This window comes from Vulpes vulpes, chromosome X (assembly GCF_048418805.1).
Source record: "Vulpes vulpes isolate BD-2025 chromosome X, VulVul3, whole genome shotgun sequence".
Lineage (NCBI taxonomy): Eukaryota > Metazoa > Chordata > Mammalia > Carnivora > Canidae > Vulpes > Vulpes vulpes.
In genome coordinates, this window is record NC_132796.1 from 36,651,085 (window position 1) to 36,673,191 (window position 22,107).

The window sequence follows — 22,107 nt, forward strand, 5'->3', positions numbered from 1 at the left end:
GAAAAAAATGTGTACAGACCATAAAATGCTATTTAGACCTCTCCACTCAGCTACATCCCAACTATTGCTCCTCATTCTCTCAAATTCTGAGCACACAGAGATATGCCTGCAGCTAAGCCTTCTCCATCCCACAGGCTCCCATGAAAGCTGAACATAAAATAAAAGAAATAAGTCTTCATTTCTGTCACAGTTTCCTTGTGGAAAGAATCGAAAGAATATTTGATACCTGGGACTCACTGCCAAATTTGTATCCATTTGGAACCCTTCATCTCTTCTAGATTATTCAGACCAGATCTTTATTATTAAAAATATATTTCACAGTATTGTACAAATACTATGTTGAAATAAAATGTCACACACAAGAGATAGCCCTGTCTTCTGTGGGTAAAAAGAAACTTTTTCCCTTTCAATAAAAATAATTCATGCTGTCTGTAAAGATATGGAAAAACTACAGAGAAGCATCGAGACAAAAGTGAAGAATGTTTGTAATCTTATTGCCCAGAGATTTCTGGGTATTCTTTGCCATTGAAAATTAATAAATTAATAAATAAATAAATATCCAATTACAAAATGTGGAAAATTTTTTAAAACATTGAAAAGCAAAATGAAACAGCAAATAAGAAGTCCCTTGTGGTCTTACCCTTCTAAGATACCTCTGTTGCTATCAGAGTTTGCTATTTTGTTGCTGTTTTTTCCCTTATCTATATACTTCTTCCTTCTTTTCCTTCTTTTTTAAAAAGATTTTATTTATTTATTCTTGAGACACACACACACACACACACACAGAGAGAGAGAGAGAGGCAGAGATACAGGCAGAGGGAGGAGCAGGCTCCATGCAGGAAGCCCGATGTGGGACTGGATCCCAGGACTCCAGGATCATGCCCTGGGCCGAAGGCAAGCACTAAACCGCTGAGCCACCCAGGTGTCCCTCCTTCTTCTTTCTTGAAATAATTATATCAATTATAATACTCTTTTGTAGTCTTTTTTTTTTTTTTTTTACCTCTTTTGGACATATCAAGTATTGAATGTTTCATTAACTATTCATCTAAAGTTTGATTTTTATTTATATAAAGTCTGATTATTTAATGACTATGTGGCATTCCATTTTATGAATTATTTGCTTAACAATCTCCGGGCATTGAGTATTGTTCACAATTTTTCATTATTATTAAGAAGCCTATGTAGAGGTTCACTATATATATATATATATATATATATATATATATATATATATCTTTTGCATCTCTGTTTATTTCCTTACTATGGTTTTCTAGAAGCAGAGTTACTGATTCCAAGCCTATGCCCATTAAACAATGTTTGATAGCATTTGCCAAATTGCCTTTCTAGACATTTTACCATTTTGTTTTTATTTTTGAGAAAGAGAGAGTATGTGAGCATGAAAGGTGAGAGACTTGGCAGGGAGTGTGAGACAAGGCAGAGGGAGAGGGAGAGAGAATCTTTAGCAGGCTCCATGCTCAGCACAGAGCCTGATATTGGGCTTGATATCATGACCCTGAGATCATGACCTGAGCCAGAACCAAGAGTTGGATGCTTAACTGATTGAGCCACCCAGGCACCCATTGAAGTTTCATCATTTTAATTGCTACCATCGGTTTTAGGGAGAGCCATTTCATCATGCTTTTGGCAGTATTGAGCATTATGATTTTAATTTTTACAAATGTATTAGGGAAACATTATTTCAATGTTTTTATTTTTCTTTGACAGTGAGGTTGGATATCTTTTCAACTATTTTCCATCTTAATTTCTTCTATGAATTAGTTTTTTTATATCCTTTGACTTTTTTTCTTATTTATTTATGTTTTTCTCATTGGGTTCCTAGTTTGTATATGTTCAATGATTTATAGATTTTTTATATTTTTTAATATATTGACTAATCTTTGTTTTTCTTATTTACTGTTAATACATATCTTAGTTCATCATATGACATTCATGGTGTCCTTGGACATAGAGAAATTCAAAAATTTTAAGCCAAGAACCAAATCTTTATACATATATATATATACATATATATATGTATATATATAATCATTCTATTAGCTGTTCACAGTATGATGTCTTACATTATATGTAGAAATCCGTTGTCAGTCAGAAGTTAATAAAATTTTAATTTATAGTTAGTTTCTGCCTTTTTAAAAATAATTTTGTTCTTAACATTTGACTCCTTGATTCATCTAGAATTTACTTGACATTATAAGATTATATTATGAATCTAACTTGATTTTATCCAACTAGTTAATTTTCCAAACCCCTCTGTTAAATAAACATGTATCCCTATTCTTTTTGGGATTCCTTCTTAGTTGCATTTGAGATTAAAATACATACAAAGGTATGTTTCGTGGTTATCTATTTGTTCCTATTGATCTTTTATTTATGGGATAAATCTCTATTATGTATCTATACATACTGTGTCCTAGACCCTGTGGCAGATACTGGGACATATAAGCTCCATAAGTTCAAGTTTTCTTATCACTTCCTATTTTTTTCCCCACTTGCTTCTTAATATCCAGTTAATTTGAAAGCCTTTGGACTGTAGGAAACAAATCTTCTTTTTCCACTCATTCCTCCATGATGTTTTTGCCAAGGCCAGATGCATTATAGGGCCTTGATTGATTGGGAAAACCAATCAAAAAAATGTTCTGCTCCTTCCATTCCACCTTTTTAAGCAAAGGCAGAAAGTTTCTTTTTCAAGATGCAGCTATGGCAAGTGAGAACATTAAACCTAGTCAGAAAGCCTTGTGTTGTGATTATATACTAACTTCATGGCTTTAGAAAAATGTATTCACTTCTTGGACTTTCAGTTTCCTCATCTTTAAAATGGAATTAATAGGGATGCCTGGGTGGCTCAATGGTTGAGTGTCTGCCTTTGGCTCAGGGTGTGATCCCAGGGTCCCAGGATCAAGTCCCACATCGGGCTTCTTGCATGGAGCCTGCTTGTCCCTCTGCTTATGTCTCTGCCTCTCTCTCTCTCTCTGTCTTATGAATAAATAAATAAAATCTTTAAAAAATAGAATTAATTGCACTTGTCTTATGGGAATCTCTGAGGATGAAATGAAAATAGGTATTATAAGTCTTCAAAAATTGTAAAATGGGGATTCCTGGGTGGCACAGTCGGTTAAGCATCTGCCTTCAGCTCAGGTCATAGTCCCATGGCCCTGGGATCAAGTCCCACATCAGGCTCCCTGCTCAGTGGGAAGTCTGCTTCTCCCTCTCCCTCCACCCCTCCAGCCCTGCCCGTGATCTCTCTCTCCCAAATAAAATAAAATCTTTTTAAAAGTTGTAACATGTCATGAAAATATAAATTATTATTGTTATTTTTAGTCAAACTGATGTTAAAAATAACCTGAAAGCAGGGCTTGTGTAGTGTTGCCTTTGTGATCTCTTGTCGACGAACACTTTATTTAGTACTTATACTCATAGGGAGCCCTCAGTAAACACATCAATACATTTCCCTGCTCAGGTAGATGCTGTTCTAAGATGACCTGATGGAAACATTCCCTGCTCAGAAAATCCAAGCAAATAACTCATTATTTGCTATGGATTCCAGTTGCCTTTAGTAGCTTATACAAGCCTCCTGCTATCTCAAAGTTTGGGGACCATCTTAAATATTGTTTAAAATAATAGAGAGGATCTATAAGATAATACACAAGCCTTTGACATTTGACAAGGATACCTCCCTAAACCCTCACAAATCTCCGAATTTGCAAATACTGTGATAGTGTACACTTTCCATCATTGAATACATGATAATGTGACTGAAATATTTGTGGTCATATTTTTGGTGATTGTATATGTCTCCTGGTCCCTTGATCTTGAGTCAAACTGGTTGGACTTTGTTTTGCCTTAGGAGGTGGTCTTTCCTGTTAGCTCCTTGACCTGCCCTTAAAGAGCACTCAGTAGACTTCCTGAGTTGCCCAAATGTTGAACCCAGGATGAGCAGAGCTTATGCCCAATTGACATCCCTGCTCAAACTTGAATCTTTTCTATCAGGAGAACAATTCAAAGACTGCAAAGTGGGTGAGGCCAAATGGATAGTGGGAAGATGGGGAGACTTGAAAACTCTAGCTGAAAGAAATGGGTCGATGGAGTTCATTGGTCCTGTCAGGGTTTTCATTTCATTTTACAGATGAGAAAAACTAAGACTCAGGGGTTTTAATAACTTGCCCAAGGTCAAAGAGCTTAAAGAGTCAGGATTTCAAGCCCTATTAGAATCTGTATTTTATACTCTAAACTACCTTGCTCTATGATAATGCCAGAGTCTTTTGGATATCAGTTTTTGCCTGGTAGGCACTCAATAAATGTTCAGATAAACCAGGGATTGTGGGGAACAGTTTGTGCTTGTTATGTAATTGGAAGGTAAATTTTATTTTGCCTCAAATATCTCTGTGAACAATGGGGAGGCTTAAGCAGCTGGCAAGCAATTAGGGATGTGGACAGCTGAGCTCCACACTGAGCAAGAAAGGCTGGCTAGTGGCTGTGAGGGCAGGGACTGGATGCTCAGTGCAAGCATTATCTGGCAACTTGGTGACCCCAGGATTCTGATCCCTGAAGCCCCACAGCACCTTCACTACTATGCTTAATTAATTCCTGCATATGTCAGCAGATGCCCAGGCATTTCCAATCCCCCATGCTGATAGCATTTTCTCTAAAGAGAAATCTGGAATGAGGAGGGCCAGCTTGGAGCCCTATCTAAGAATGTTTAATTTTGTTACTGTGGTGTGAGAAGGTTCTTTTTTTGTACCTCTTCTCACCACCTGGTTGGCCTGTTAAAGATACAAAATGTGCCTCCCCATCCTAGTGCCCCTTCCTTAACCCCTGCCCCATTGTCATCTGTCAGGGAGGCCTCCCCCCTCTTCCCTTGTTCCCATCAAGCCCAGCCCTCCTCTGGGACCAAAAAACAAAACAAAAACAAAAACCAACCAACCAAACAAACAAACCCGAAAAGCCATCTCAGGATTTCCCTTCATTTGAATTTGGAGTCATAGACATCTTCCAAACATTCCCGGGATTATCTATTTCCCATCAAGATTCATTGTTTTTATTACTGTACACTAAATACACATTGTGGCCAAATGCTAAAAGGCCAGTATCTTAAAAATCATATTTGGTCTAAGCTAAAGCCAAAGGTGAAAATCACCGTCATAAAATGAACTTCTAGGTCATAAGGCTAAATCTGAAAATGCACCAAAATATTTATTATTAAGAATCTAATATTCAACTTTTCCAAGACTGACATTGTAGATTAAAGATAATATTTTCTCAGGGACAGTGAGCTGCTTGCTTGATTGTGTGATCACTATAACGTACATTTTTGATACCAAATGGGTGCTCACTTTCAAATGAGGTTGAGGGATAAGCAAGATATTTTGAGGCTTGTTCTCTTAATATAGGATTCTGCTGGGGGAAGGCTGCCATCAGATTGCTAAGTCAGCCTTCCTTTCTACTAGCAACCAACTAAGGTTAAGAAAGTTTCTTTCTCATCTGTTGGACTTGAACTTTGGTCAAGGTGAGGCATGAATTGAAGCAATCCCCCCACCCCCGCCCACCCCATGAAGCTCTGTGAGTTGCTTGAGAAAGATGCTTTTTTAAATGTTCCGAAAGAGTTTCCTATGTTATCTTGTTTAATAGTATAAGTGATAGCCCTGTAAACAATCTCTCAAAAGATAGGCTTATGCTATAGTTTAATCTCTATCATTTGGACTTGTATTATTTCTGAATTTAAGTGTTGGCAAAATGCCTGTGGGTTCAGAAAGGAATTAATGTTCTTCTGAAACTTATCAACTAATACTCTATTAATCTGGTATAAACTGTCAATCTAAATATCTACTTATTGAACTTTTTGAAAGTTCTTAATAACTGTTTTGGAATATAAAATTAATGGCTTTCACATCATCATTAACTGTAGTAGTGTTTAACTTTTGCAAAGATCAATATGCATTTAATACTTAAGCGGTTTGAAAAAATTTCAATGTGTGAAGCACATGAGGAGAATTTTTTTGACTCCAAGTCATATATAGAATCCCTATCTCCAAAGTACATCTCAAATTTGAATACTAACACCTGATAATAACAATAAATAGGAATTCCGTGTCTTACTCATTTCACAAACATCATGTTTACAAAATAGGAGACTGATCCACATTATATTAGCATGTGATCTTTGTGCACAAATTTAAGGATACCAGAAATGCTATAGCTCTTTAAGCTTTTTGGCCTTCTAAGGACCAAGAGAGATGCAGATTTTGTCTTTAGACTGAGTCCAAAGCATACTGTTGAGTTCCTCATTAGTTTCCAGCTTAGATTGTTTTAGGGCCAAGTTCAAACCAGCCTTCCTTTCAAAGGTCATCCCTTCATTTGACATTAGAGTTCTCCCTCACTACAGTTCTACTACTTTCCTTCTTTTGTGGCCATACCGCCCAACAAAGGTCTTCCCCTTTTCCTTCTATTTCCAGGCTACTCCATCTCTCATCCATCCATCAAAGATTCTCTGAGCTAGTACAGTATACGAGCAGGTCCTGGAGGTACAGCTGGGAGCTAAACATTCCCTTCACTCAAGCGGCTGCTACTTTAGAGGTGGAAAGATGGGTAAATATGGGATTAATGTCTATGGTGTGTGATTAAATGCTATGCGGCAGGAGAGCACAGGGAGCTGAAGGAACTCATAGGAATGTGGCGCCTTGCCCAGCCTAGAGAGGCAGAGGAAACTTCCTGGGGATGCCCAACGAACTAATCCTAAGAAGCTGACTGAAGAAGAGCTGGGGGAAAACAAGCATTAGTTTGGGTCTTATCTCCCTTGCTCATCCCAGTTGGTATTTTGAAAGACCATTAAATGACCTTTTCATTAAATCCAATGGTTCTTTTTTTTTTTCTTTTAATGGCATCCAAGACTCTTGACCATGACTATTTTCCCTTCACTCTCCTGACATGCTGATTGTCCTGGCTGTCATAGTCTCATCTGCTCCTGCTTTTCCCTATCCTTGCTGATGTCTCCTTCCGTGCCTTGTTGTTTGACCCTCTTTCCCTTCCATACATCTTTGTGTGCAGTTCACTGAAGGGTCAACCCAGAATTCTTGGAGTTATCTTCTCCTTCTGGGAGAGTTCATTAATCCTTAAAGTCTCTATATCTCTAGCCTAACTCTTCATTAAATTCACATACACCATACCTCAAACTATGTAAAACCTGACCCCATTCTCTGTCTTCATATATCTACATTAGTCCTATCATAGTCCTCCTTCTACTGCAAAACCCACCTAGAGCATAGATATCAGTAATTATTAACACCTCAGTTAGAATTTGTTTTCTCCTTCTAGTAATGGTGCCAATGGTTACACTTTAAGTCTCATCTCAAATTGTAGAATATGGATTTTGTCCCTTGTTAGGGGAATCTTAACCCCGCTACACTGAAGGAGATCAGAATATGCCACCTCAAAATATGCCACTTGGCATAAGGATTATTTTGAGCTGAAGGCAGTTGAGAAACAGCAGATGTGGAGAAACATTCTCTACCCTCCCCTTTCTGCCTAAAGGCAAAGTATAAATTTCCCTTTGTGAAGATGTCCTTCCTCCCCGCTCCCATCCCAAGGAGAAGAAAATCACCAGAGATGCTCTTATCCCCCCAGAGACTGTATGATATTGAATCTGAGTAACAAAACTCACTGAAGTAAACTTTGTCTTTTATTAGTTTTTCCCATATATTTATCACCCACAATTTACCACTTCTAGAGACTCAAACTGTTTTTCTTTGCCTTGTCACTTCTCAACAAATTTATTACTGTTTGTTAAAGTGGTATATAAGCTCTCAGGCCTACACACTTGGGTTTTACTTCCTTTTCTGTGAGGTCCCATGTACATCTAAGTGTAATATTAATATCAAACAAAACTGTATACACTTTTTCTTGTTAATTAGATTTTTTGTCTGTTTATTCTGCCCAGAAACTGAACTTAAGAGGGAAGAAGGAAAAGATTTTTCTTCCCCTACAAGATATATGGAGTTATTAAAAAATTTTACAGGGGGTACCCAGGTGGTTCAGTGATTGAGCTTCTGCCTTTGGCTCAGGTCATGATCCCGGGATCATGGGATCATGTTCTGCATCAGGCTCCCTGTAGGGTGCCTGCTTCTCCCTCTCCCTGTCTCTGCCTCTCTCTGTGTCTCTCATGAATAAATAAATAAAATCTTCTGAAAAAATTTTTTGGAAGGGCTATATGTAATTCCTGACTGTTAAAATCGTCACTGAGGATACATATGGAAATAAGCTAATGATATATTATTAATAATAAAAAATGAAGAGGGTTACAAAAAGACACGTAAAGCATTTTCCCATGGGGGGGAATATATATAGTGTATACTGTGTATGTGTGTGTGTTGTATGTATGTATATTAATTATTTATTACTGTTTAACAAATTACCTCAAAACTTAGTGACTTAAAACAACAAATGTTATTATCTCATAGTTTCTATGTGTCTGGAATTTGGGAATGGCTTGGATGGGTGGTTTTAGCTCAAGTCTTTGGAGTCAGAATGTTGGCTGAGACTATAGTCTCTGAAGACTTGACTGGGGCTGGAGGATCTCCTTCCAAGATGGCTCACTCGTGTGGCTGTTGGCAGGAGGTCTCAGTTCTTCACCATATGTGCCACTCCATTGTGCTGCTTCAATGTCCCCATATGGCAGCTGGCTCCCCTAGAGAGAGTGATGAGACAAAGAGAAAGGGAAGGAGGGAAGGAGGGTGGGGAGGGAAGGGGAGAGAGGGAGAGACAGAGACAGAGAGACAGAGAGACCGTTTTAGAAATCACATACCATTGCATCTGCCACATTTTAATAGCTAGAAGTGAGTCGTTAAGTCTGGCCCACTCTCAATGGCAATGGAATTAAGCTCCACTTTTTGAGGGAAAGAGTGTCAAAAACTTTCTTGGACGTATTTTAAAACTACCACAATTTGTGGGAAAATATCTGTAAGAATAAATGCACCATTTTTAACAATGATTATCTCTGGGCAGAGGGATTATGAGTTATTCATTCATCTGTATTTTTAAGTTTTTAAAAAACGATTTTTAAAATTTATTTATTTAAAGATTTTATTTATCTATTCATGAGACACACAGAGAGAGAGGCAGAGACATAGGCAGAGGGAGAAGCACACCCCTTATAAGGAGCCTGATGCAGAACTCAATCCCCGGACTGGGATTGCGCCCTGAGCCAAAGGCAGACTTTCAACTGCTGAGCTACCCAGGTGTCACGATTTATTTATTTACTTAGAGAGAGTGCATGTGAGCTTCTTAGCTCAGAGCTGAGCATGGAGCCCCAACCCACACAATCCTGCGATCACAACCTGAACAGAAATCAAAAGTTAGATGCTTAACCAACTCGTGCCCCTTACGCATTATATATGAACATGAATATATTAAAATTATACACATTTTTAAGTAGACTACAAAAAATGTTATATGATGCTGATGTTGTACAATGCTGAACACATTTCTTGAGACATTCTCCATAAATTCACTTAAAATGACTTGACCAGAAATGGCTCCATGACACAGAACTTCTGAGGTACATATCACATAATTTTCAGTTTATAAAAAACCAAGGCATAGAGAGGTTAATTCAGGTTAAATAACTACCCAAGGTCATAGAGTAAGTAAGTGGTATAGATGGGATTTGAACCTAGGCAGCCTGTTCTAGAGCCCATGCTCTTAAATTAAATGAAACATCCACAGTACATATTGGACTGTATGTAGTCACACCACAGATCATACAAACAATATGATCAGAGAAATGAAAGAGCTCAGAGAAATGAAAGAGCCAGAGCTGATCTATGCAGGAAAAGCTTCACAGAAAAGGCAAACAGTGAGCTGTGTCTTGGAGAAAAAGTGGGATTTGGAAAATCTAGAGATGCCATTCCAAATGAATGGAACAGCCTGGCCAAGGTCCAGAAAAAGATTGGAGCCCGGCCTTTCCAAAGATGTCCCACTGAGAAGAGTAGTTCTAGCAATGGGTTCAGGATGGGTTCAGTAGTTCAGGATGGGTTTCTGGTGAGTTGTGCGAGTTAAGGCAAAATGGAGTAAGGTAGCGGTGGAAGTGGGAGGCCAGAATCAGAGAAGCCTTGGTTGCAGTTAGGAGGGCCTACCTTTAATTTATGTTCACACACAGATTTGGAGATCTTGGTTCTTCACCACCAGGAGGGAACTTAGAGATTTTCCAGTCTGTAATTTTTTACTTTAAATAAAGGAACTGAAAGCCTGTAGAAGAGAAAGATTTACTCCCTTCCAAATTTATTTTATTTACATACTCTGTTAGAAATAGTTGGAATGCTAGGGTGTTTTTCCTTCAAAATTCCTAATTACTGTTTTTTATCATTAACTTTTTTTCTAGTAAAAATAATAAAGAATCCATTTTCTTAAATGGGCCACTGCAAGCTATAGCTTATTCTGCACTAATTGAACTTATATAAAGTCTGTGTTCTAGACTACAATATTGCCATCAAAGAAAACCCAGTTCCAAAATTACCCAGGGCATGGCCTGTTGATATGGGAGATTTACTTATTTGTTTATTTGTTTATTTAGTACATGTTCTGTATACAAAGTCTTTTTCAAACCTGATATACAAAGCTGTCCCCAAAAGATTTAACAGTTTATGTCCCATGGAAACTTGGAAATCACTGAAGTTAGACCTGCTCAGGAGACATTGATATCTTATTAACTCTCAAAAATAATTTCCAGGATGGAAAATATTAAGATATTCAAGTAACAAAAATACCCTGTTTGCTTTCTGTTCCGTTTATCAAAGTTTATGTTGAAATGAAGCACTGAAAAAGCAGAGATCAATTCTATGTGGTACTTAGTACCCATTTCACACCACAGGCTCTTAGATGATGTCATGTCAATTACCCAGAAAGGCTGGATGAAACAATTTTTTCCTTTGATGACTGATGATAACTGGTGGATTCTACTCTGTTCTCCATGTTTATCCAACAAGGAGTTTTTGCTATAAATTAATTATGGGTTCCAACTCCTGGATCATTTTGAGTCCCCTCATTGAGACTGAAGATCAAAGTAATTCAGAGTATGCACACATGGCCCTGGGAACTAAAAGGGACATCTTTACCTTGCTGGGTAATTCCCAGTGTATCACCACTGCTTTACACATGGGCTCCAGGAACTACCAGGAGTGAATTATAGCTTGGTCTTTGCTCCTCTTATCTCCTTCCTCCCACCCTTGCTCTTTTCCTTCCTTCCTAGCAATGAGATGAGACAAACAATATGGAATTATTGCAGGGGCAGGGGCACTCCAAAATCAATCAGGGAAAAGAACCGTATATGTGACATTATCAAAGAGGTCAGGCTATTAGCAGGGCGATTAATGTACCCAATGGTGCCTCTCATTGAGGGTCAAGTCTCCTTAGTAGCTAATGTGGGCAAAATGATCTTTGAGCATCCATTAAGGCTCTCAGATAAATGCTCAAAGGAGTTAATTCAATAGCTACCTCTATTTGGGCCCACTGTTCTCCCATGACCTGGGCCTTCTTACCCAGCTACTGTGCTAGCCTCCCCTTGGTGATGCGTCAGGCTTAGATCTACATGAAGGGCACTGCTCAGATTTTCACTCTTCTCACTCTTCCTGCACCTTCGGGGACCTCTTATCTGTATACTCACATGGTTAGCTGTTCGTCTTGCTGAGCTTCCTTTCCTGAACCCCAAATCATTCAATCAACTTAAATTGTCTCCATTTTGTGTTACTTTTTCTCAGGCTTCTTATTGAGTGCCATACTGTCAGGATTTTTTTTTTTTTTTGCCCTTTTGGTTTTTCTTCAGTCATAATTTTTATTCTTTAAAACTTTACTATGGTCTTTTCTAAAGAAAATTGCCCCCACTAATGGAGATGAGGTTGTGGGTAGATAAGACACACATTTAGCAAATGTTTCCCAAAGACAGCATACATGATTTCCCTCTTCATGTGTATTTATTGGTGAGTTTTTCAATTCATGACTATTTTGGAGTGAAATTAGGCTATAGATGTTATATCAGGGGGGAAACACTTCAGCTCAATATCTGGTCATTCAATTACAATTTCTGCCACATATTAGTCAGATTTCTGTTGAGATAATGCTGCATAAAATGCAACTCCCCACATCTCAATGGTTTGCAACATCAAGCATTTTTTTCTCACTCTTTGGTCTTTAGGTTGGCTAGGGGAGTAGCATATAGGTCCTTGTGATTGAAACACAGACATGGAAAGAGGACCAGCAGGAAGCAGTTGGAGGGAGATTAATTTCCACGCACAGGCAGGTGGTAGGTTTAGAAGGGCCTCGGGCAATAAGCAAACAATGGGGAATCCCAGAGCTTTTAAAGTAAAGGCATGATTTTATCCTAGAGCATAGATAACATTGATGCTGTGTGGAGGACAGGTTGGAGCTGGAATTGCCTAGAATCAGGTGCCCACCTGGAAGGCTGTGATGGAAGTTGAACCAGGAGCTGGTGAATCTGTGAAATAAGACCATGGCCATAAGATCAGAACCTAGAGCACAGATACTAGAGATTAGTTTCAAGAGGCAAAAATTAGCAGTCTATTTGGTATAGGGAGTAAGAGAGAGGAGAGGCTAGGATGAAACTAAGGTTAAGAGGTCATCTGGGAAGAAAGTCATGCAGTCCTGGAGAGTGGATGAACACAGGAACAACACAGAGAAAAATGAGACCCCTGGTATCCTGTGCTTACCTCTTCAGGATATAATAGGACAGGCACTCAAACTTGTTTCCTTAGCCACAGAATTAGTGCAAAATGTGGGTGATGATGAAGTTGACAATTACCATTGATATTGACAATGACCCCAACACTGTTTCCTTCCATGCATTATCTCATTTGATCCCTCCAACAATCCTATGGAACGGGTATGTTAACTCTCCTCATTTTACAGATGGGGAACCTGACGGGTAGCGTTTTGTGAGGATCCAAAGGCACACAGCTGGTAAGTGGTAGAGTAGAAATTTGATTCCAGGTATGCATGTCTCCTTTTTACGTCCACTTTGGTGAGGTGATTGTTAATCAACCCCAAAGCTGGGCTGATATTCAGGTAAGGCTGGCTGGCTTATGCCCAGAGGGATGATGTCACACTTGCCTGAAGTCCTCCTAAGACTGAATCATTGAAATCAGTGTCTTTATTTTACACAATCATTGACTAAGTGATCGTTGTGGCTTCATGACGATCATCTCCCTAACTAAGAAAGTTACCCCTTTCATGAGTAGCATCTTTTCACTTCACAAAGATCTTTCCTGTGCATCTTCTCCTTTGTTACTTACAAAAATGGTGCAGAGAATGTAGAACAGATATTGTGATCGCTAAGGGTCAGCAAACTTTTTCCTTGAAGAGTCAGATGGTATATATTTTAAGCTTCCTGAGCCATGTAATGTCTGTTTCAACAACTCAGCTCTGCCCTTGGAACATGAAAACACCCACAGACAATTCATAAATGAATGAGTATGGCTGCATTCCAATAAAACATTATTTTCAAAATTAGGCAACTAGCTATATTTGGTCTGTGACCCTTAGTGTGCCAGCTCTTATTCTACATGAATATGCACCCATTCAGAATGGGTGCCTGTCAGTGGAGTGTGCAACTCTTGATCTCAGGGTTGTGAGTTTGAGCCCCACATTAGGTGTAGAGATTACTTAATAAAAAAATTAAAACAAACCCCAAAACCCCACAAAATGACTAAAAAATCCTCCCAATTTCACTCAGCTTGTAGAAGTAGGAATGGAATCGAGGTTTCCTGCTTGCTTTATTCATTCAACGAATATCTGAGTCCCTGTTATGTGTCAAGCACTCTTCTAAGTCGTGGGGACAAAGAAGGTCCCTATTTCCATGCAGCTTACATACTTTGGGGAGACAGATGATGGACAAGTAAATGAGCAAAGGAGATAACTTCGGAAAGTGAAGAGTACCATGGAGAAAATGAAGCAGTGCTAACTGGAGGACGACGTTAGCTATGGGAATCAGAGAAAACCTCTTTGAAACAGAAAAATTTGAGCTGAAATCTGAAGGAAGGGAATAAGTCAATTACACAGAGATTTGGGAAAGAGGATTCCAGGCAGGTGGAATAGCTAGTGGAGAAAAAACCAGTGTGGCTGGAACAAAGTGAACAGGGGGCGGATAAAACCTGAGAAATAGACAAGGGGCATAACAAAGGTAAGAATTACAAACCATGGCAAAGCATTTGAATTTTATTCTAAATTAAATGGGCAGCCAGTGCTTTTTGACTATGACATGCTGTTCTTAAATCTCTTTGTGTCTCTTCTGCTGTCTAAGCACATGGCAAATGCTCTCAGAATATATTCATTGACTGATGGTTTCTGTCACTTAGGTTCCCTCAAGGCATGAAAGACCCATCAACGTGCTGAGATCATTGAAGACTCTTGTGAGGGGACATGTTTAATAGATCCTTTTTAAAAAAGATCTCTTTGTTCTCTCCTGGGGTGGCACTGGGCACCATCCAGACCATCTGCTCTGGCCCATGCTCCCTGGCCATAGGTTCTGCCGCCATTTGCCAAAACACTCCAAAAGCCAGCCATGAGATGTCTGTGACATCACAGCCACTTTGTCGGGATGAGCCATCATGGTTGATGAGTTTTGCGGCCATCTAGTTCTAAGTGTACAATGGAACGGCTGTGGATAAGTCTTCTGTCTCCATTTTCTCATCTCTAACCTCAAGCTGGTGAAAGAAAATTATGTATGTGAAAGGTCTGAGCCAGAGAATGCTCAGCATAGCAGTTCTCTTTCCTTCCCAAATGTTCTTGTGTTTAGTGATTACTAGCCAAGTCCCATCAAAAGTAGTGATTCACTTAGCAGCCTCATTTTATTAGAATTTTTAAAGTACTGAAAAATGACAACAATCCTTAAATTGGACTTAATAATTGGAAATGTTCTGGAGCTGTGTAGCCATCTCTGGTGCGATGGACTTCAGAGAAGACCATTGTGGTAGACCCTGTGATACTCCCCAGCTAGCTTACCCCTTCAATGAAGGATGGTTTGCTGCCAGCAGTCAGCCTTCAAAGTCAGCCTTTCAGAGACTGCCTCAGGCTGCGGTGCCATCCTTCCAAGGCCACCCCTTTTCCAGGTGGCCCACTTGCAATCCCTGATTGATGAGGGGGTACAACAATTTGACTATCTTGGCCCAACTTGGGAGGGCTCTGAAGGCTCTGATCTCCTCGAGGGGGTCAGCTGAAGCTGTTCTTGGTCCTGAATTTTCAACTCTCCCTCTACTCAATTCTGCTGCTTTTTCCTTCTTCCCACTGTTGTTCATCCCAAGATCACTCCCTAAAAACCATTGTGCACTGTAAGCTCCACGTCAGCCTGTTTTTCAGAAAATCCAGCTTGTAACCATTGTGTGTAGGTGTTTTGCCTTCTTAGCATTTCTGTGGCCATCTATTAGTGAATCTGTTGCTCATGTATTGTTAACACTTTATGCCCTGTATCCATCTGGAAGGGGATATGACCCACGTGTTGTTGACAAAAGCTTTCTTCTACAAAGTTTAAAAAATGACAGAGAAGTGAGACATTCGCTCAAGTATCTGGAACATATAATTTGTCCAATTAAAGGAATTTTAAAGGATCCTTGATTACTAAATGCTCATTAATGAGGCATGAATGCCATGAGATTTATCAAGCGAGAGATTAATCACAGAGTTAGCTAATGAGGTTATGTATCATAACAATATGCAAAGGAAGAAGGAAATACTAGCATTTGAGGGGTTAAGTCAGGGTCAGAAAAATTAAGAAATTTAGAGAAGTATAAGAATGAGGGTATCCTATATTTGTTTGAATCCCAGACAGCCTGAGAATTTTGCAAATGATTTTAAATACATGTGTAGGGTGGTGTGTGCCCTTAGCAGAGAGTGTCCTTGGGCAAATGAGTCTTAGAGAGGTTAAATGAGGGTTGTTGTGGTGATTAAGTGAGAAAATGGATAGATGGTACTTGGTAAGTGCTCAATAAATGTTAGCTGCTGCTGCTGTTGTTACTCAAAGTGGCATCTGGCTAACAGTCCCCAGGGAAGCCTCTCTCAACATCTAACAAAAACCACTAATGAAGGCCTACAGGGAAAAATAACGCTCCCAACATGGAAAATAATACTGATAGGTAATATAACACCAGAATGTTGAAGAAACTGGAACAAATTTCTGGACAAGAAGTTGGGTTGGAATGCCAAAGACAGCTTCATAAAAGGTAGAAAAGTATGTTGTGCTCCAGTCACTAGAGATTCTCCCAGAGATTCAAGATTTGAACCAGCCAAATACCTGGGTACCTTTCTTTTTTTTTTTCACCTGGGTATGGGAAGGAGCAGTACAAATCCAGAACATAGGATTATAAGGCAATATGTATATGAAACCATTGTAGGAAGAACCCAGCGGACAGTGCGTGCTGGGAACTATAGTTTGTTCATGTAACACATCAGTTCAGAGAACTAGATGGTGGGGTGGGAAGAAGATATCCCCCTCACATGGTACAAATGTACACAAAGTTAAGTTTTGTTAATAATTGCACATCATTTTCTGGTTAGTAGGAGAAGGGTCGTTCTAGCCTTAGCAGGGGACAAGGTGTGGGACAAAGGACTAAGGTGAATAAAGAGGAAAGTAACAAGATCTGTGAACAATACTTCAGAATGAGAAAGAGATGTACCTAGAAGACTCAGAAGAATAACAAATTTCTGATAATCATCTACCAATGAATCCAGAGGAAAATTTCAAGACACTACCTAACATTTACAACAGAGCACTGGAAGACACAATCATCATAAAATAGCTGTAGAATGGAAGGATAGCATATTATATATAAAAAAAATCTGACTATAAAACCAAATAAAAATGTCAGAAATCATTCCCAAATGAGAAGATACATGATTATTTAAAAAGATAGTGGACCTAAAATTCTTTATTTTGTTATTAATAAAAACTGAGGTAGCAGGGGCCAGGTGGTGAGGGTGCAGAATGTAAGATTGTGTTATACCCTTTGTCTCAAATAAGGGAGACTCAAATGTTATCATTTCATTCCTCATTTGTACAGATCAGATAGATTGTAAAGTTGTTGATAAAAATAAGCTCTAAATAACTGCTCATGGAATTAAAGTCAAATATTGTCAAGGAATGGAAAACAAAGGAAACCAGAAGGAGGAATTAAAAATATTAAGGTAGACAATAAGATGACCAGGGAAATACAAATCAAAACCACAATGAGATGGCACCTCACACCAGTGAGAATGGTGAAAATTAACAAGACAGGAAACAACAAATGTTGGAGAGGATGTGGAGAAAGGGGAACCCTCTTGCACTGTTGGTGGGAATGTGAACTAGTACAGCCACTCTGGAAAACTGTGGAGGTTCCCCAAAGAGTTAAAAATAGAGCTACCCTACAACCCAGCAATTGCACTGCTGGGGATTTACCCCAAAGATACAGATGCAGTGAAAGCCCAAAACACCTGCACCCCGATGTTTATAGCAGCAATGTCCACAACAGCCAAACTGTGGAGGGAGCCTCGGTGTCCATCGAAAGATGAATGGATACAGAAGATGTGGTCTATGTGTACAATGGAATATTCCTCAGCCATTAGAAACAATGAATACCCACCATTTGCTTCGACGTGGATGGAACTGGAGGGTATTATGCTGAGTGAAGTAAGTCAATCAGAGAAGGACAAACATTATATGGTTTCGCTCATACAGGGAATATAAAAAATAGTGAAAGGGATTATAGGGGAAAGGAGAGAAAATGAATGGGAAAAATCGGAGAGGGTGAGAGAACATGAGAGACTCCTAACTCTGGGAAACAAACAAGGGGTGGTGGAAGGGGAGGTGGGGGGGGATGGGGTGACTGGGTGATGGGCACTGAGGGGGGCACTTGACAGGACAAGCACTGAGTGTTACACTATATATTGGCAAATCGAACTCCAATAAAAAAATATACAAAAAAAAAAAGAAAGAAAGATGACTGAAGCCATATTAGTAATAACAACAAATGTCAGTAGGTTAAACCGGTAGATTTCAAAATTTCAAGCACTCGAATCTTATTTCCAAATGAAATCATACCAAATTACAAAGCTATGCTTTTTCTTAGTTGCCTCTATTCAGTATAAAGGCAATTAATGTGACCAAAGATAATGAAAAAGTGACCTCAACTGTTTGTAGGCCACTATCTCGGGCTGTCAATTTATCTGACAGTTAATCTACAGATTAAGGCAATTCCAATGAAAATACAATGCAATTTTTATCAGAACTTGACAAAATGAGTCTAAAGAACATTCTGGAAAAGATGAAAAAAATCAACAAATACTTAAACAGTAGGAGTAGTGTGAAATTGCTATACAAGATATCAAAATGTACTAAAAAATCTCTAATGATTAAAAGCATGATGCTAGCCCCGGAATAGCAATAGCATTTTAAAAATCCAAGTATGTGTGAGGGTGTCCATATTTTTTAATTTAGAAAAGTTTGCAAGTCAATTCAGTTGGGAAAGTATGGATTATTCAATAAACGATTTTAGGCCAGGTGGCTAGCCCATTTGAGAAAAAAATTAAATCAACAAAATTAAGTATAAATGTATTAGAACCAGAAATTTAAGAAGTGAAGCCATAAAAGTAAGAATAGACTGTGACTAGAATAGAATATAGAATAATATGTCACTGTGGTGGAGAACCACTTTCAAAGCATGGCACTGAGAGCTTAATGTCAAGGTGGACAAAGTACTGCCCACTCATGGCCAAATTTTGAATGAAGACACATGCATTCATTGAGGTGTCCTCTATGGCCACTTCTGCTCTGCAAAGACAGTATTGGAACGGAGACTGGCTGGCAAAGCCTGAGATATTTATTCTCTGGCCCTTTACAGCAAACGTTTGCTCACCCCTGGCATAGATCATAAAATAATTTTACATGGTCAAATCTTAAAAAAATTGAACTTCGGTGTGGAAAATAACATCATAAACCATCAGGAACTGGGAAGAATATTTGCAATACATATGACAGATCTATAAATAGATCTATTTTAGAAACAATAGAAGTTGTCCAACAAACCAGTGAAAAATGTCAGCCTCTACTAGTAATTTTTTTATTGCCTCTTTAAAAAATATCACAAATAGATATTAGGCAACCCAAAAGAGGGAACATACTTAGCGTGGGCCAAACTGCAGACAGACTCTCTTGGGCTATTGGTGGGTGTGTAGACTGTAGGGGAATTCATAGCCTAGAGAGGGAAAGCTTTGAGTGTATATACCTTTTGATAAAATGGCTCTGCTACCAGGATTTACCAAAAGGAAATAATGAAAGAAAGGTACAAGAATTCAGTTCTAGGGATATCCAGTGCAGGGTTATATATGTATATATGTTGGTAAGGTGTTGGAAGCACCTCTAAATAAGAAAGGTCGTGACGTTGCTTGAGACCTTCAACCCATGGGATAAAACATTCTAAGCGATTGCAAATTATGTTATACCCCTATTTTAAAAGTTTTTATTTATTTCTTCATGAAAGACACACAGAGAGAGGCAGAGACAGAGGCAGAGGAAGAAGCAGGCTCCCTGCAGGGAGCCCATTGTGGGACTCTATCCTAGGACCCCAGGATCATGACGTGAGCCGAAGTCAGACACTCAACCACTGAGCCACCCAGGTGTCCATGTTATAACCCTCCTCTTTTTTTTTAAGATTTTATTTCTTCATGAGAGACAGAGAGAGAGAGAGAGAGAGAGAGAGAGAGGCAGAGACACAGGCAGAGGGGGAAGCAGGTTCGATGCAGGGAGCCTGACGTGGGACTCGATCCCCGGACTCCAGGATCACACCCCGGGATGAAGGCAGCGCTAAACCGCTGAGCCACCCAGACTGCCCCCACCCTCCCCTTTTCAAAATCACAACTGTTCAGAATATATTCTTAAGAATAAAAAGATAGGTTAAAAAAAAAACAGCGAATACATTGTAACTGCATTTTTGGAAAGACATTCATGTAAAAAGCTCCCGCAAACATCAGTTAATATTAGTTATAGCTGCCTTGTGGGATAACAGATGATTTTTATTTTCTCCTCTTTGCTTATTCATAGTAAGTGTTTTATTGAACTGTCTCAGCTCTGTGGGATACAGAGAGGAAATGGTTTTATTTTTCACCATTCCCAGCCGTCACTCTTACAATGGTGCCATATGAAAAGTCCCTCCCCTGCTGGGTCACAGACCCCCTTAAGGACATTTGGGGAGGATGCCTTGACTTCTTTTGTGGATGCTATTAAAAATCTGTCCATTTCATTTACCCTTCAGAGATTTTTTTCCCCCATTCCCCAGGGCTTGCCAGGTCTGTGGCTCAAGATGCCTGGAGTGAGCGTGGTGTGTGGCTGGCTTCTCCGGGATGCCACTCCTCTGGCCCTCATTTTTCTTGCCGCTCCTCTGTTGTGTTGTAGGGGAATGAGGAGGGATTAGGGGAAAGGGCAAATGACTTAGCTGGGCTCCCTGACAATCTGCTGTCAGCGGCTGCTACTTTTCCGACAGGTGCCCGCTACCTGCTGTGTGACGGGGTCTAAACACCTGCTCTCACACAGGGCAGTGAGAGGTTTACCATCTGACTCTTGTTTGAGCCCTTTCAGACCCCACCTCCTCATCAGCCCTGCTTGGCCCCCAGCCTCCCGCTGTCCACGCCTCCCCTTCGGGTGGGGGCACCTGCAAACTTGCTGGAGTCTGGCTTCCTCCAAGCCGTCCACGTGACACTTGTGAAACGCAGGCATTAATGCCAAATCTGGGTGGTGCAGACCTCTGCAGGGTCAGCCCTGCTATCTCCTCTGCTGCCCTCACCCTTGCTCAGAAGGGCCCCAGGGAAAGATCTGTAAGTCCTCTCCCCTGCTGGATTTTAAGACAGGACCTGGTGCTGGCTTCCACCTCTTCCAGGGACCCATAGAATCTCTAATGACCATTCCCTTGGAGCCTCTTCCCTGGCTTGATGATCACTGTGTTTTGCTCAGCTTTGGTTGTGGGGAAGACTTCAGGTTATTCGGGAGAGTGGAGGGAAGAGAAGGGAGTTCAACAGCCCTCCTCACTTCTGCAATGGTCAAGGACTCCAGCAATGCCTTCTTTTCTCCTCCCTGGACCCCTCTTATGGACTGGGAATAAGGTGATTTTTTAAGTCCCAGTGGAGTTATCTTCTTGGAATATTACAGGAAGTCCTTTGTGAAGAAGGCACTGATGAATAATGTTATGGAACGTGAAAGTGTGGGCAGTTAGAATGACTTGCTTTACTGGATTCCAAACATGTTATAAAACCACAACATCATTGTCACCAGAAATATGGAATGATCCACACGAGAGAACAGATCGCCCTCAAGCAGATCCTAACATATGGAAGGACTTAGTGTATGCTGAAGTAAATATCACAGACTGATGGGAAGGGACGACATACTCAACAAAAAATGCTGAGAAAACTATTTGGGAAAAAATATCATGTTACAGTCCCATCTTCTATCATACATGGAAATAAGTTTCAGATGGCTTTAGAGTTAAAAATATAACCACAAGATTTCCAGAAGAGCATTTATCATAGTGAGCACTGAGTAATGTATAGAATCATAGAATCACTATGTTGTGCACCTGAAACCAATATAACATTGTATGTCAACTATACTTTAAAAAAAAACCCAACCCCTAGAAGATAAAATAGGTAGTATTAGAACTGATCTTGAATTGAGGAAAATCTTTCTCAGCCTAAAAGCATTGGAAGAAAACAAGAGGAAAAATGAATAATCATTTTGGGTTAAATGAAAAAACATGCAAATTTTTTTTAAAGATCTATTTATTGGGCAGCCCCGGTGGCCCAGCGGTTTAGTGCCACCTTCGGCCTGGGGTGTAATCCTGGAGTCCTGGGATCGAGTCCCATGTCGGGCTCCCTGCATGGAGCCTGCTTCTCTCTCTGCCTGTGTCTCTGCCTCTCTCTCTCTCTCTCTCTCTCTCTCTCTGTGTCTCTCTCTCTGTCATAAATACATAAATAAAATCTTAAAAAAATAAAGATCCATTTATTAATTTGAGAGAGAGCACGCATGAGTGCAAGTGGGAGGGACAGAGGGAGAGAATTGCAGGCAGA

The 22,107-nt window shown here is 39.7% G+C and overlaps 1 long non-coding RNA gene across 4 annotated transcripts in view; it reads left to right on the forward strand.

Moving 5' to 3' along the window:
* Window positions 1-15,623, forward strand: part of LOC112929931 (uncharacterized) — a 49,565-nt gene extending 33,942 nt beyond the window's left edge. For 2 of the 4 annotated variants that reach the window (XR_011998350.1, XR_011998351.1), the window contains exons 4-6: window positions 6,471-6,603; window positions 12,931-12,981; window positions 14,376-15,623. This is a non-coding gene — a long non-coding RNA (uncharacterized lncRNA). The remainder of the gene's footprint in view (window positions 1-6,470; window positions 6,604-12,930; window positions 12,982-14,375) is intronic. The other 2 variants (XR_003237017.2, XR_011998352.1) reach the window with 1 other exon arrangement.
* Window positions 15,624-22,107: the final 6,484 nt, after the last annotated feature.